Source organism: Marmota flaviventris, chromosome 6, assembly GCF_047511675.1.
Source record: "Marmota flaviventris isolate mMarFla1 chromosome 6, mMarFla1.hap1, whole genome shotgun sequence".
NCBI lineage: Eukaryota > Metazoa > Chordata > Mammalia > Rodentia > Sciuridae > Marmota > Marmota flaviventris.
In genome coordinates this window covers 109,275-125,098 of record NC_092503.1, presented here as the reverse complement: position 1 = coordinate 125,098, position 15,824 = coordinate 109,275, and positions in this window count along the sequence as shown.

Sequence of the window (15,824 nt, the reverse complement as noted above, 5' to 3'; positions counted from 1 at the left end):
GGGGCAGACACGGAGCAATGAGCTCCTGTGAGATGCTCAAGGCCCCCTGGGAAATGCTGCAGCAGACGAACATGGCTGGTGGGGAGCAGTGAGGACAAGTGTGGTCTCCACCAGGTGGCACAGGTGCAGACCCAGAGGGTGGAGAGGCAGACAGAGCCCCATGGTGGAAACGTGAGACACCAAACCATGCAGACGAGGACCTCCCAGATGGGGGAGATGCAGACCTTCTGGACAGTAGAAAAGCTCTCAGACATAAAAATAAAAATCCAGACTAGCACATATTTACATATCACAGGGAATTTTAATGACAGCTTTTAAAATAAGGAACAAAGTTGTTTACTGACATAAGAGAATTTAGACTGGATTAGTGAAACAGATCTGAGGCAGACAGACGCCACAGGGGGACATTACTTTTAAAATAAAGTAACCCCTGGCTTCATTTTTCTGGGTAGTTCAACCGTTGTAATTCCTGAATGCCCATGTGTCGTGGTGTAACATGCAAGCAGTGTTTCTCAGGAGCACACCAGTGACCACCCTGGGACCAAGAGGGAACATCCCAGGTGCCCCAAGAGGCTCCCCACATTTTTACTGGAAAAAAAAAAAAAAGGATACAGAAAAATACAAAGAAACACACCAAAACTCACAAGGCGTTTGAAGTGACCCTTGGGTCTCATTGGACCCTGCAGAGCCACTAATGCCCGTGCATGGCATAAGGTGAGGGACAGGAAGGGTCACGCTCTCAGGTCCTGCTCTCAATCTGCATGGCAGTGCCCGCCCAAGCCCCATGCTGCCTAGCAGGAGATGCTCCTGCCTTGCTGCACCGTCACAGGCACCTGCACCACACACACACACACACACAGGTGCACGCACACGCACACAGGAAAATGCTGCTCAGGCACCCACCCCCTTGCGCAGGCACAGGCATAGGCACACGGGGACGTGCTGCTCAGGCACCCACCCCCTTACACAGGTACACGCACTCGGGGACATGCTACTTAGGCACCCACCCCCTTACACAGGTACACGCACACGGGGACATGCTGCTCAGGCACCCACCCCCTTACACAGGTACACGCACACGGGGACATGCTGCTCAGGCACCCACCCCCTTACACAGGCACATGCACTCGGGGACATGCTACTTAGGCACCCACCCCCTTACACAGGCACAGGCATAGGCATAGGCACACGGGGACATGCTGCTCAGGCACCCACCCTCTTACACAGGCACAGGCACAGGCATAGGCACACGGGGACATGCTGCTCAGGCACCCACCCCCTTACACAGGCACAGGCACAGGCATAGGCACACGGGGACATGCTGCTCAGGCACCCACCCCCTTACACAGGTACACGCACACGGGGACATGCTGCTCAGGCACCCACCCCGTTACACAGGCACATGCACTCGGAGACATGCTACTTAGGCACCCACCCCCTTACACAGGCACAGGCATAGGCATAGGCACACGGGGACGTGCTGCTCAGGCACCCACCCTCTTACATAGGCACATGCACATGGGGACATGCTATTCAGGCACCCACAGCCCTTACGCAGGCACATTCACACACACACGGGGTCATATTGCTCAGGGACCCACCCCCTTACACAGGCCCTTCTTGCAACATGCACATAAAATATATGTTTGTACACATGCATGTGCACACCCACCCATAAATGCTTGCACATATGTGCACACCATGTGCACAAGTTGCACATACACAATATGCAAGTGCATACCCACACATGCACATGGTGTGTGCACACGTGTGCAGGCCCCAAACTCTTGCACATTTGTGTATGACATGCACTCATATTTTTCCAATGATGAGGTCAAATGTATCCACTGGGTTGGTTTTGGCTCTGAATGCCACTGGCAAAACCACTTCTGGGCACCCAGAGAGCACTCTGCTCCTCAGCTTGTGTAATGTGCAGGGTGCAGATAAGCACTGGGCTTCTTGTAGTGCATTCCACGTGCTAATTAAATAAATAAGTGAAATTAAAAAGTGATAATAGGCCTAAGCAATGTCAATAGGCGATTATGGGCCATTGCTAAGGGCAACAATCTGGTGCCACACAGTGTTGGAGTGAAGACCTGGCCCTGTCACAGTCCAGAGAGATGGCAGCTCAGCATACCGGCTCCTGTGGACACTTGAGGAGGCTTTGTGTCCCATGGCAGCACAGTCTCCTCTCTCCTGCCGACTGCTGAAGCTGGCTCCAGAATCAGAGTTGGCATGTGGATGGGGCTCCCTGCTGCTCAGAGGGAGGGCGCTGCTGGGGGGGCCAGGGGCAAGACAGGAAGAAGGAAGTAGAGGCCTGGTCCTCAGATACTGCCAGCAAGGGCCTTCTAGAGAAGGCAGGAGGCTGGGGCAGGAGGCACAGACTGGCCTTGCAATGTGTCCTGGAGGATACATGGTGCGTCTTCCCTGCCACCTGGGCACACAGGCTGTCTCTGGCTGAAGGACAAAATCAGTTCACAGTGACCAATGCCCTGACCAGAGAGGGTGGCCAGAGGAGAGCAGATGTGAGCTTCTCTGCATTACTCTGCCTACCCACAGCCAGCCTTGGAGAAGGACTCAGCCTTCCTCCTTGATAAGGTCTGGCTCCTGGGGTGATTGCCCTGACCCAGACGTCAAGTTGAAGCTCAGCAGTGTGGACTCTGCAGGAAAGGTGGCTGCATACTGCAGGGGGCCTGGGAAGACCCTAAGCAGGCCCTGGGGACCTGGGGAAGGATCTAAGGGCAGGGCGAGCACAGGAACCTGCCCAGGGGTGTTCACCGTCAGACCCCTGAGAGGCAAGCTCTGTGTCCTCATCCTCGCTGACCCTGGCCCACAGAATTAGGGACCCTGAAGTCCAGAGCTGTGGCTGCCTGCCCTCTCTGGGGAAGGCTGGTGATTCCCCTGACAAGGCCCCAGCCCCTGAGAACTGAGGGATTAGGTGGAGCCCCCTGCTCACAAACAGCCCTCCAGGGTGCTGGAGATCAAGGGCCGGCTGGGCTGGGCCCCACCCCAGGAGGGTAGCTGGCAGGGGTGGGGTGAAGCTACCTCTCCCTCCCCACGGGGGGGTGGTCTAAGTATCCATGTCCAGCTGGCCTGGCTGGCTCTGCACGCCAGCCTCCCTGCTGCAGCCCTCAGGCCCTCCAGAGCACCCAGGCTGGCATCACACGTCACCAGAGGGAGCCAGGACTTGAAAGACAAAGACAGCTGGGCAGGGAGGGCGGTGAGGCTGGCCCAGATGCACCAGTGCAAGAGAGGTCCAGGGCAGAGGGGCTCAAGGGGATTTCCTGAGACACCGGTTTCCTGAAATTTTCCACCGAATGATCGTCGCTTCAATAAGAACAAGCAAAAGGGCCACTGAGTGAGCTGCCATGCCCTTGACGGGGGCAAGAGGGCAGTGCCAAGTGCTGGTCTGCTGGCTGTGCACTCAGAGCTCCACGCATGGAGTGTGGTGGTGACTGGGGAGCGACTTCCCGTCCTCGGCTGCTGTCTTGGCCACCTCCACCTCAGCTCTTTGTGGTTCTGCTCAGTTTGGCCGATGTTCTTGCAGTGGTGATGGACGAGCAGGTCTCTGTCCCACCCTCAGCTGTGGGAACAATGGGCTGCACGTGCCTGAGCTGCCCAAGGCCTGGAGAAAACACCCTGGCAGAAGCGAGTGGCCTGCAGTCTGTGCGTCATCTGAACAACTGGTCTGTACCCAGGAACCAGTGAGATAGTTGTCAGTGGGAAACTCTATTTCTATTAGAGAATTTGCCCACATAAAACTGTCCACAGCAGGGCTGGGGATGTAGCTCAGCGGTAGGGTGCTTGCCTTGCAAGCATGAGGTACTAGGTTCAATCCTTGGCACCACATAAAAAAAATATACAAAAATAAAGATATTGTGTCCATCCACAACTAAAAAACATTAAAAACAAAACAAAAAACAACTGTCCACAGCATAGCGGGGCCACCACTTCCCAGGAGCCTGGATAAAGCCAGACTGACACTTCATCCCTTATCTTTGCTCAATGCCTCCTTAGTGGTCCAAGATATGGTGACGAAACTTACAGTAAATCTACTCCTTCAAGCAGACACAACAATATACACAAATATACATGTTAGAATTATCCAGAAAACACCAGGGACAAGAAACTGTCTAGGTTCCAGAGCCTGCAGTGGGCTTCACTTCAGGAAGGAGAAAGTGCAGCTGGTTTACAAAATAGGCACAATTTGATGTGCACACAAAAAACTCCATTCTGCTGCAGCCTTGCAAATGTACACTGAGGGCTCCAGGCCATTCCCAGTATTGGAATCTGACTCCATCCTGCTGCCTTCTTGCAAATCTGCAACTGAGGACTGCAGGCCACTCCTGGAGCTCCATCCTGCTGCAGCCTTGTTCTTCTATCTGTCCCTTTTGGTGCCCAGCACAGTGCTTTGCTCAGAGTAGTTGTTTAGCAACAGAGCATATGAAAAAAATGGATGAATTAGTAAGTCATTAACTAGAATAGCCATACTGGACCTGGGCCCCTTGACTGATTCTGTCAACAGAAGTGCCACCCAAGAGAGAGGGCTCAGCCTGTCACACCTGTCCCTCTGGGCATTAAAAAGAGGCTAGACTCTTTTCATATCCCCCACCAAGCAGCTGTCAGGCGATAGGGGCTTTGGTCTCCATACCTGGTGAGGCAGATTCAAACAGGTGGTCTACACAGGGTAAAAATTCCCCTCTCTCATTACAGGTTCCCAGAGATATCCAGTTGCCCCTTCTTTCTTCTTGTGAACATTGTTTTGAATAGAAACCTTGAACCTGAAGGTGCTTCCTCTTCCCCTCCCTCCTCAGCTGCTGCTTAGCCTGTAGAAAGACCCCCAGATCTGACCCAGAAGGAGGGCTCCATTTACCCTGATCCCAGGAAGCCTCCGAGGAGGCCAAGAGAATAACACACTCCTGCTCTTCAGCTCTGCTTGTTGCCCTTGTGCCAAATACTGGGACCTTCTGCCTCGAGGCCCAGGAGTGGCTGCTGGCTGACCTCTGGTTGTCATGTGTGTGCCAGTGAGATCACTCTGGAGACTCGACCCTTACCTCTGCACCAAGTCCCCTGCAGCTTTATTCATTTAAATCAATTTAAACTATCTTCTGGAGAAGTTTTAACACAGACAAGACTGTTGGAGTTGGAAGAGAACATGAAGACCACCCGGTGTTCCTCCAGCGAGCCCAGAGGTCCCCTGTGCACCCTGAAAGCATCTGTGCCATGTGCTCCTGTGTGGTGACACAGGCCGGGAGGGACCTGGCAGTGTTTCAGGTGGATGGCCACCAGCATTGTGTGCAGCACCTGAGCTCAGCGCTATCCCACAGAGGGAAGGCCAGAGCCCTGTGCACAGTAGGTGTGCTGGGGGTTTAGTGGATCCCCACAGGCAGAAGGTGTTGCCCCAGTCCTGCGGTCCCCCAGGCTCTGCTGATTGTCCCCCAGTAGCGTGAAACCCACTCGTTGCCTGACTGTGCTAGTGGTCCTGTGCAACGTGAGCCATGCATGTCCAGTGATTTCATGCCCGACCCTGGACAATACAATGTGAAGGAAGGCCTCCTCCTCAGGAAGGATCTCAGGCAAGCGGACCCAGGATGGGGAAGCCCGTGGCACCAGACCACCGTCCTTGGTACAGTCAGCAAGTTCATGATGGGTGAGAAGAAGGGACTGAAAAGGGCCTGATGGACCCAGAGGACCTTCAGTTCTAAAGCTCTGTTACCTCCTCAGGTTAAATTGGTTCAGTACCCCCACATTCCCCAAAACCTCCAGGCTCTTCAAGGTGCGGAGTTGAGGGAACTCAGGGCCTGGGCATGAGCAGGCACCAGCTGTGTGACCTTGGACAAATTACTTACCCTCTCTGATCCTCAGTGTCCTACTCCCCAAAAGAGAGCTAAAGATGCTGACCTCCTGAGAAATCATTAGTGCCCTGGAGGGCTTGTCCTTCCAGCTGTCAGTTTTCCTTCATTCCTGGGTGAGTTTGTCATCTCCCCAGGTGTAGCAAAATCCATTGAACTCCAGAAACATGAAGCTCCTGCTGCCTCATTCAGAAAACACAAGTGGTGATTTTGAAACACCCTGCAGGTGCTTTTGTGGCCTGGATGGGACTGTTAAAAGCTTTGGACCTCTGGGGTGGGGCATGAATACCAGGGCCTTGTGGGCCTGCAGGGAGGGCAGTGCCACTCTCTGACAGCTGTGGGGAGAACGGGTGTTTGACCCGGCGTTTCTTTGTGTTTTTGCCTGTGGCAGCTTGTGTTTGGGGTCTCTCTTCCTCGCTGCCTTTTCTGAGCTCTGAGTGAGCCACGTCAGGGATATCTGGGTATCTGGGGACTAGGGGGGTGCGGAATCCACTGGCAGCAACTGCCAGCCAGGCAGGGCACGGGACCACTGCTCCAAGCTCAGCCCAGCTCTCCCCTGCGTGTCCTGACCCAGGGGCCCAGCTGACCCCTCTGTGACTGCTGGCCTGAGGCCCAAGACGGCAGGTATCAGAGAGGCTTCCTCTACCTCATGCCCCCAGAAAGGCCTAGGGAGGCTGGCGGCAGCACAGGTGGGCCTTTTGGGAGACTCCAGCTGGCCATCAGGACAGCAGCCTCAGACACACCTCTTGCTGCCCCTCTTCCAGGTAGGGCTGTGTTGCTGGCCCCCAACTCTAGCTAAGGCTTGAAAAAAGCCCCGCTCTGCCCACAGAAAGGGAAATGCCAGGACAAGCAAGGCTAGCCTGGGCCTCAGGCTGAGCGTGTCCTTGGTGGTGTGTCTGAATGCAGTGACTGCATCCCCCAAGACTCATGGGCAGAGAAGGCAGGAACCAAGGGCACAGTGACCCCTGGCCTCCCTCTGGCCTCCTGCTCAGCACCCGTGTGCACCTGCCTTCTTGTTATCTCCCTGAAAAACAGAGGGCAGCACTGCGCCCAGAGTTGGTGGCCCCACTGCGCTCCTCAGACCTGGGGCCTCCTCTGCACGGCTCCCTTGGCTCCAATCCAGAGCCAGGACACAGCACCTGGGCCAGAGCATCCTCAGCCTCACAGCTGCCCAGAGGAAACCGAGGGCCAGCTCAACTGATGACCTTGACGCTGAGTGGAATTCATGACCGCTGGGGGCACAGGAGGCTCTGGGTGAGTGGGGCCATCCCACCCTGACCCCAGAGGGCTGCACTCAGAGACCTGGAGAAGCACTGGCCAGTCAGGAGGCACCAAGGAGCCAGCCCACACCTTCCCCGGGCCCGCAAGACCCACTCAGCCTCAGACGCCAACAGCGCACGCATGTGGACGCATTCACGGTGCCGGCTGGGTGAGGTTAGGTGCCCGGTGACCGTGGGCAGTCACACTGGTCTGCATTCTACTCCAGTTACCAGGCCATTCTTCAGTGTCTCCATGAAATGGACATCTATCACATTAGGACCACGGTCACCCCCAGTGGCCAGGCAGTGAGGGAGGAGCCACTGGACAGGCACTGTGAGACCAGAGGCCGCTGGGAGGCTCAGAGGGACTGAGCTCTGCTGTCTATGCTCACTCTGTACCTGGACATGCTGCTGCTTACTCGCAGCCTGCAGCACACCAGGCCATCTACCTGCGGAGCCCAGCAAGTCCCCAGGATCAGTCCCTCTGCCAGCAGTCCTAGGGTAGGGCTCCTCAGGCCAGGTGTGCACTGTCCATAGGTCTCTGGACGCCTGGTGTCCTGGTCCTGAAGAGCAGCACAGCACTCTGCTCAGTCCCCACCCCCGCCACTCGTCCCCTGTAGCCTCCTGCTGGCCCCAGGCCCCTGCTGACTGGCACCTCTGGTCTGATCCACGGCCCCTGCTGACACCCTGGCCACATAGCAGTGCTGGAGTATTTCCAGCGAGGGACAGGAGGCTGCTGCGGTGCTGCAGAGGGTGCGTGGGCTCCCCCAGTGCTGCAGGGGGCCCTGGAAGCCTGGGGCAACTTCTCTTACCACAAAGGCTTTGGAGAAGGAAAACAACAGGAAACACTAATAGACACACTCTGAGTGTTGGTCATGTGCCACACTTAGACCTGCAGATTGCCTGGGACCCCACCTACAGTGGTTCCCCCCACCTGCCCACACTTGTCCACCTCACCTGCCCATACCTGTTCACTTCACTTGCCCACTTCACCTGTCCACCTCACCTGCCCACTTTACCTATCCACCTCATCTGCCCACACTTGCCCACCACACCTGTTCACCTCACCTGCTCACCACACTTGCCCACTTCACCTGCCCAGCTCTCCTGCCTACTTTCTGGCCAGCCTGGCAAGTCACAGCTAGGGTTGTACCTGCTCCTTGGTTTGGGTGTCCAGTTTTTCTGGTGTCATCTACAGCTTGGTCCCTGCTCCTGATGCCAATTTAATGAGGACACAGTTTGAGAAAAAGGAAGAAGGTTTATTGTTTTGCTAGCAAAGGAGAAGCACAGGGGACTCCTGTCCTGGAAGCTGTGGTTCTGCCCACAAGGGAGAGCAGAGGGCTTTTAAAGAAGCTCTTTGAAGGCTGTGCTCTGCCAAGTCCTAGGTGTGCCCTGAATTCACTTGTTAACTTGGGAAAGTTTCACTTCCTAAGTCCTCTGGTGACATCTCCTTCCTGTGGTGAGTGTGTGCTCAAGGACAGATAAACTCTGCCTGGGGTGAGAAAAGGTAATCCTGTCCCTGCCCCAGGTGAGGGAGGGTGAGAGAGAAGAGGAAAAGAAACCCCCGCTGAGCAGCATCAGCATCAAGAGGCCACCCGGGCCTCTGCCACCAGGAGTCTCCACCAGAGCCGGCCTCTGCTAGGCAGGATGGCTGCCTCATCACAGTGCTCTTAGACTGGCCAGAGCCACTTATCCCCTGCTTTATGGTCCCCCGTCTGCCATCCTCAGTGCTGGGCCTCTTTCCTTCCCTCTCTAAGAGGCCACGCCACCTGCAGCTGCTGCTCCCTGCTTTGCTTCCACCAGAGGTGGTGATTCCAGGGCAGGTGCTCGGCTCCAAGAGGAGGAGGAGTGAGGCCGGTGCTCATAGGAAATTTTGCACATAGGGAACTGCAAAACAGGAAGAGGACGAAAAAAGCAAGTCCCAAATCTCAGGGCTGTTTGTCACAAAGTGACCCCCAGACCTTGGGGAGTAGCCAGGGGCTGGCAGCCAGCTCTAAGGCGGCTGACAGGGCATCAAGCCAGACATGGGCAAAGCATTGAGGCCAATAGCAAGGCCCTGGTCAGCTGCACAGCGCTGTCCCAGTCCTCCCTGGCAGCTGCTGCTTCCTAAGCTCAGAAAAGAAACCCTTACCATGGAGACCAAGCTCCCACTGGGTGGGAAGGAGGAGCCAGCTCAGCAGTCCCTCAAGCTACCCCGAGAACTCTTTTTATCTCTTCTACCCCACTCCTATTGCACATTTGGAAAGTTTATTTTGCAAAACCGCATCTAGTATAGCAACACCTTCTTCAAGAAGCAAAGTCATTTATAACAGCCAGCCAAAGTTTTAGTCACAAAAAGACTACTGAATTAATCATAACAAGTAATTATTAAGCAATAATGGTAGCTGTGGAGCTAGCGTATGGAGGTAGTGAGGCCGTTGCCCTCTGGGGAATATGAGCACAGAGTGAATGTGCAGGGGTAGGGTCGGGAAAGGAGCAGGAGGCACAGGGAGGTGCCCCACAGACAGGTGCCAGGAGCTACTGTCTGAAGATGAGCAGTTTCCAGGCAGCTGGCTCATGGACGTGGTTTTCCCAGAGGCAGGGCTAGCACTCCAGGCTTGGTAGGAATGCCTGGCCCACCAAGAGCCTCCAGTCTATCTGACAAAGGCCCATTCCAGGATGCCCAGCTCTGGGGCAACACCACACAGGTGGCATGTGGGGTGCTTCCACCAAGCACACTGGATTCGAGGCAGCTTGGTTCTGCAAGAAACGTGACCGTCAGAAGACAAAGCAAGGGGACATCTAGCCCCAGTCCCCCTGGGCTCATCTCCAGGACCCTGGGTCGTGGAGACAGTGGAGTTGACTGCTGGCCTGTGCAGCCGTGCTCTGACTCAGGGTGACATTTCTCCAGTCCTCTCCTTTTAAGGCCACTGGGGATCTGAGACACAGGCAGGGAGCTGGCCAGGCAGCTGGAGCTTGGGAGTCATCACTAAGAATAGCTTGACTCTGAAGTTTCTAAAAGGAAACCTGGACCACCTGAATCTCCAGAGACTCCTGAGTCACAGTTACCCTGCTGCTGCCACTTACGTCAGGCAGAGCTGTCTGCATGGCTGAAGCACAAAGGGTCCCATGTGAGCCTTCAGTTGCAGGTTAAATGTGGGCCACAGCTGTCACTGGGATGCACCACCAGAAATAGTCTCAGCGCAGCAATAATGAAGATGATGGCCACAGGGGCAAGGACACAGACAGGGTGCATCATTGCTGCTGTCCCTTGGAGAAGACATGTCAATCAGGCTGCCAGCCAGTTAGGAGCATAGAAAATAGTGCTGATGCAGGGGCTTCATGAGCTGTAAGGGCAACCACAAGGACGAGAGAAACAGTCCTTAACTAATGGACCAGAAAATCTGGGAGATTTGTTGCTAGAGAAAGCCAGTGATATTTATACTAATGCAGAGTGGGGTAACACAAAGAGTAGAAAACATAGCCTTGAGGAGAAGCTGAGATGGGGAGAGGAGCTTCCCAGCCACTGTGACCCATCGGCAGGTGTGGGGATTCTTGTCCTAAGCTGTCTGCGTGAAGGTAGGTGCCACCTTGCAGGCAGGAAGGGCCCTAGAGAGGACAGCCAGCCCTGCTGCATCTGATTGGATGATCTAAAGTGCAGCTTCGGCTCTTCGTAAAAAATGGAGTCTGTGTCAGATTGGCAAACTCAAGACTCAGTGATAACACATCACAAAAAGATTTCTGTCTCCATACACTGTTATCTAACTAGTAGAAGCAGTTCTAATTTGCTCACTTAACCAGTGAGACTTATATGAACATAAAGTACTGCTGATGAGAAACTGAAGCCTCAAAATCTACTGACCTATGGGAAGATGGAGAAGAGACCACAGGACTACCATTGGTGACATCCAGTGTGGGGACTCACAAGTCATCTTGCTTCCTTAGCAAGTGGACTTCAAGTGAACTTGGCAAGCAATGAGAGAGAGGGAGAGACTGCTCCAGCTGTCAACACACTGTTCATGGATAGTTGAGACAAGATTTTAACATGGACTGGATATTTGATGTTTAGGAGTTAAGAGTTACTCCTGTGATTAATTAGGATTATGATACTGTGATTTCATTAAAATACGATCAGTGTCTTTTAGAGGCACTAAAATACTTGCAGATGGAATTACAGAAATTGGAGATTTGCTTCAAAATAGTCTGTGGGGAGGTAGTAGGTTGGGGAACACTGCAAGGTGGCTGTGGGTAGTTACTGTTAGGGCAAGGGGCACACAGGGGCCCTTGTGCTGGCCTCTCAGCTTCGTTTGTGTGCATGCAGCCATGCTTCATGGTGAAACACCAGAGTGAAGGAATGGAGTGATAGAGGAATTCAAGATGACAGTGGCTTGTGCTCCGCCAGGCACATCGGGCACCTTACATGAAGGGGAGATGGTGCCCTCTTGTCCCCTTGCTCAGGAGAACACGTGGCGGACCCTTGCCCATACAGACAAGTGGGTGGACTGGAACCTCAAGCTACTGAAGAAGCCACTCACACTCCAGATCTACTTTCCACCAGATTGATGAGGGACACGGGACAAGGCACACTTAAGAAAGGAGGTCTGTCCCAAACCCACACCAACATGTGACACGAGTTGGTGACAACCCCTTCAGGCTGTGAAGCCAGCACCCCTCTGTGGGGGGCTGCATGGCCTCACCGTCTCCAGTGGAGTGAAGAAGGCATCAGCTGTTTTCCATTTGCGTCTTTTTTTGGCCAGCTCTGTTTTCTGCCAGAGTTCCACGCCCCAGGTATCATCTGCTTTATTAGAGCTGTGCAATGTGCGCTATAGGTTAAAACTCCTCTTCAGCTTCACAAAATCTGAGAAGTCAATTCTCTATGGTTTTCTCCAGGCAACCGATCAAGTCTGTCTGAGAAGCCTAGGGCTATCCTTGTGAGTCACGTAGCTGTGGTGTCTTCTGCACCAAGAAACCACTCTCATCATCCCCAAACCATGCCTGTGCCCACCCTGTGCAGCTCAGAGGCAAGTCCACAGCCTCCTGGCAGCAGCCAGGAGGTCAGTACCAGTTAGATGATCAGATGAAGTGCTGATGGTGACGCGGGGCTAAAAGGAAAGAGCTGATCCTTTAAATGACTTCATATCAACTCCAACCAAGCTACCAGTTACATTTTTTCGTTGATTGCTAGACTGCAGGCACAATCAAAAGAAAATTTCATGAAATTTGGCTCATACTTTTGGAATCATACAAAAGTTTGAGTTATTAAATGTAGAATTCTAAATCTATGGTTTTGTCCTAAAATCTAAAAAATGATAAAACTCCATCACATGAGGCCTACAAAATAAGGAAAACCACCCATATCAGGCCACACCACGGTAGATTCGCTTTCAAAACCTGCATCCCTGTGAAGGGCTGGCCTTCTGTGGATCTCCTCGTTCTACCCTGCCCTCGTGCCACATTGCTGTGGGTGTTCCAGCTGCCTTCTGGGAGTGCTAGCTCACAGACCTCTCCACCATTTCCACTGTTGGTCCTTGGGGAATGTTAGCAGACACTGCTCTGTGATAGGCGTCTGTTTTATAGATGTACTCATATCACCCAGTAGCAAGGACTCTGTGAAGCGGTGTCCCAAGCCTGTGCACCAAGGAGCCAGAGACAGGCCTGTGAGGCAGCGCAGGCGCAGTGATTCCCTCCTGCTTGGAGGCACCCACAGCAGCACTGGCATGGTCATGGGCAGACAGTGCAGGCCCCACTGCTGCCCACCTGCAGGAGGATGCCCCAGGCCCTCACCATCCCAGGGGCCCTCTGCTCCCCACCCCTGGTGGTTGTCACATCTAACCTACATCATTGAACATTCACCCTGCTGCTCACCTGACTTCCCATGCAGTGAGACACAAGCTTGGAGTGAAGTGGGAGGGGTCTGCTTCCTCTGCTGCTATCTCCCGCTGCCCTACACAGAGCTGGCCAAGACCTCGACCACACTCTGGCTGTGGGGGGCCACTCGGGTCTTGCAGCCATGGAGATGGCCCACAGAGGAAACATACCTGCTCTGTGCATCTCACAACTCTCCCCAGGCCCAGGGGTATTCTGGTGTGCTTGACTGCTGTCTACCTCCAGAAATCAGGATTTAATCTCTTACTGGTGTGTCCCCAGAATTTGGGAAGTGTCTAAATACACCCTGCTCCTATTTCCAACTGAACATCAGAAATGAGCACATTCTGGTTTCCTGGAAAAGCACATCTCAGTCCCTAAGGTTCTCATAGCACAGCAAGGCCAGCCAGCTTCATGTCCTGTCCTTTCAGAGCCTCCAGGAATGGCTCAGTGAGCCCATGATTCTGACTCCAGTCGCCTCCTGCTCTGATCCTTCCTCTGTTCTGCACTGGCCCCTCGGGGCGCTGACCTGGAGGAGCTGCTGCAGGCAGCTTTTAAGAACTCTTCTCTGAGTAACTAAGAACAGAGTAGGGAGGAAGAGCAGGAGAAGAAGATTAACATTAAACAGGGATGAGAGGTGGGAGGGAAAGGGAGAGAGAAGGGAAATTGCATGGAAATGGAAGGAGACCCTCAGGGTTATACAAAAGTACATACAAGAGGAAGTGAGGGGAAAGGGAAAAATAATACAAGGGGGAGAAATGAATGACAGTAGAGGGGGTAGAGAGAGAAGAGGGGAGGGGAGGGGAGGGGAGGGGGGATAGTAGAGAATAGGAAAGGCAGCAGAACACAACAGACACTAGTATGGCAATATGTAAATCAATGGACGTGTAACTGATGTGATTCTGCAATCTGTATATGGGGTAAAAATGGGAGTTCATAACCCACTTGAATCAAAGTGTGAAATATGATATGTCAAGAACTATGTAATGTTTTGAACAACCAACAATAAAAAATTAAAAAAAAAAAAAATCTCCAAAAAAAAAAAAAGAACTCTTCTCTGAAGGGTTCACCAGGGTGGCACAGCTTCCCTGAGGCTTCAAAACCGGAGTGAGATGTTGGCAGGTCTCATTCCCCAAGCCTGAGAAGGGCCAGAGATCTGCAAGCAGCACTTCCAGGCCACGCTGGGAACAGGCTGGTGCAGCCCACAGCACGACTTCCGTGGAAGCTGGACAGTATTCAGGTTTTGTAGATGCGTGTTCTTCACATTTTTTAAAATTAGAGCATTTAACTGGATTCATTTTAACAACACCATACAGGCAAGGAATGTACTTTCCATCCTCATCTCCCTACCTCTGCTCTTGATGTCTTTAGAGAGGAAAAATGGTCTAACCATATGACAAAGTAGTAGCCACTTCCCTTTCCAGGTGCCTCAGAGATGCTCCACAGTCAAATCTAAGAAGCTAACAAAAGCTGCTAAAATAAGAGAGTCAGGGCAGAAAAAGAAAACAGTCTTCAGCTATAGCTATTAAGATAATGATAATATTAAAACAAAAACTAAATTAAATGAGGACTCTTGAATAAATATACTACAAGGGCTGGCGTTTCAGAGTCTTAGGTTCAATTGTTTGATCAGCCAACAACTCAATTCTGGTCCAGAAGATGGTGTCACACACACGTGGTTGGCCATGCATCCAAACTCTGGTTCAGGAGATGGTGTCACACACACAGTCACATTTGGCCTCTACTTAGGACATGGTATCACATATGTGATTGACCCCATATTCAGCCTCTGGTTTAGTAGTTATGATTACTATACTTCCCTTTTACTCCATATATGGCAGATTCACCTTGTACTTGACTTCTCTGAGCAAAAAATAGCAAAAGCAAAAGCACCGGTGATGTCCATGTCACTGTTTAAATATGCAGTGGCAGATCAGGGCAGCATTGCCCAACCCCAGGAAGCCAAAGGCATAAGTTCTACATGAGGAAAAAAAGACCTTTCTTGTACTTTCCTGAAGTTGCATGCCACATAGGACACCAGCCTGTCCCCTGGAACATATATCCTGGCTGGTCAGACTCTGCTTCTTGAGGGTGTGAGTGTTTTCTAGTATACCACGCAGACAAACTGCTCAACCAAGAAATCTCAGGGCACTTTTATAGACATGGGCCCTCCTATCATCTTAGCATAGGGTTTCATCTGACAGGATTTTATCAAAGTTCTAGATATTAAAAGAACATGGTAGCACAAAACAAAACCAAGAGAGAAAATGAGAATGAAACAAATACCGAGTCTTTATCTCTGTTCTGCCACTAGTCAGTTGGCTGGAAATAACATTTTAAAAATATTTTAAATTATAGATGGACACAATATTTTTATTTTTTTAATGTGGTGCTAGGAATTGAATCCAGTGCCTCACACATGGTGCAAGTGCTCTACCACTGAGCCACAACCCCAGCCCTGAAAAAGAATTTTAATGTATCTTATGATCAGTCATTCCCGCTTATGAAAGTGTACGGTTCAAAAATAAAATCCTGCTGGTTTTTGTCTCTCCAAACCATTACTAATCTCCTCCCCCTTCTCCTTCTTCTTCCTCTTTCCTTGGCACCTCTCAGGAACCCAGGATTCCTCTAATGCAGGCTATGCTAGATTCATCTTCGGCCCTCTGCACTCTGATGAGGGTGTCCACAAAAATGTCCCATCTTAAGTTATGAACGAGAGTTTTGGTTTGGCCCAGAGACACCTCCTAGAAACTCAGCTATTGAGCTCTAGAGAAGTGTGGGTAGCAGACTGCAGTCCTGAGGTGAGTGGTTAGATGAGTCCACACTGCCATCTGGAGGCCGCTGGGAGAGTGACATGGAGCCCTGGCGT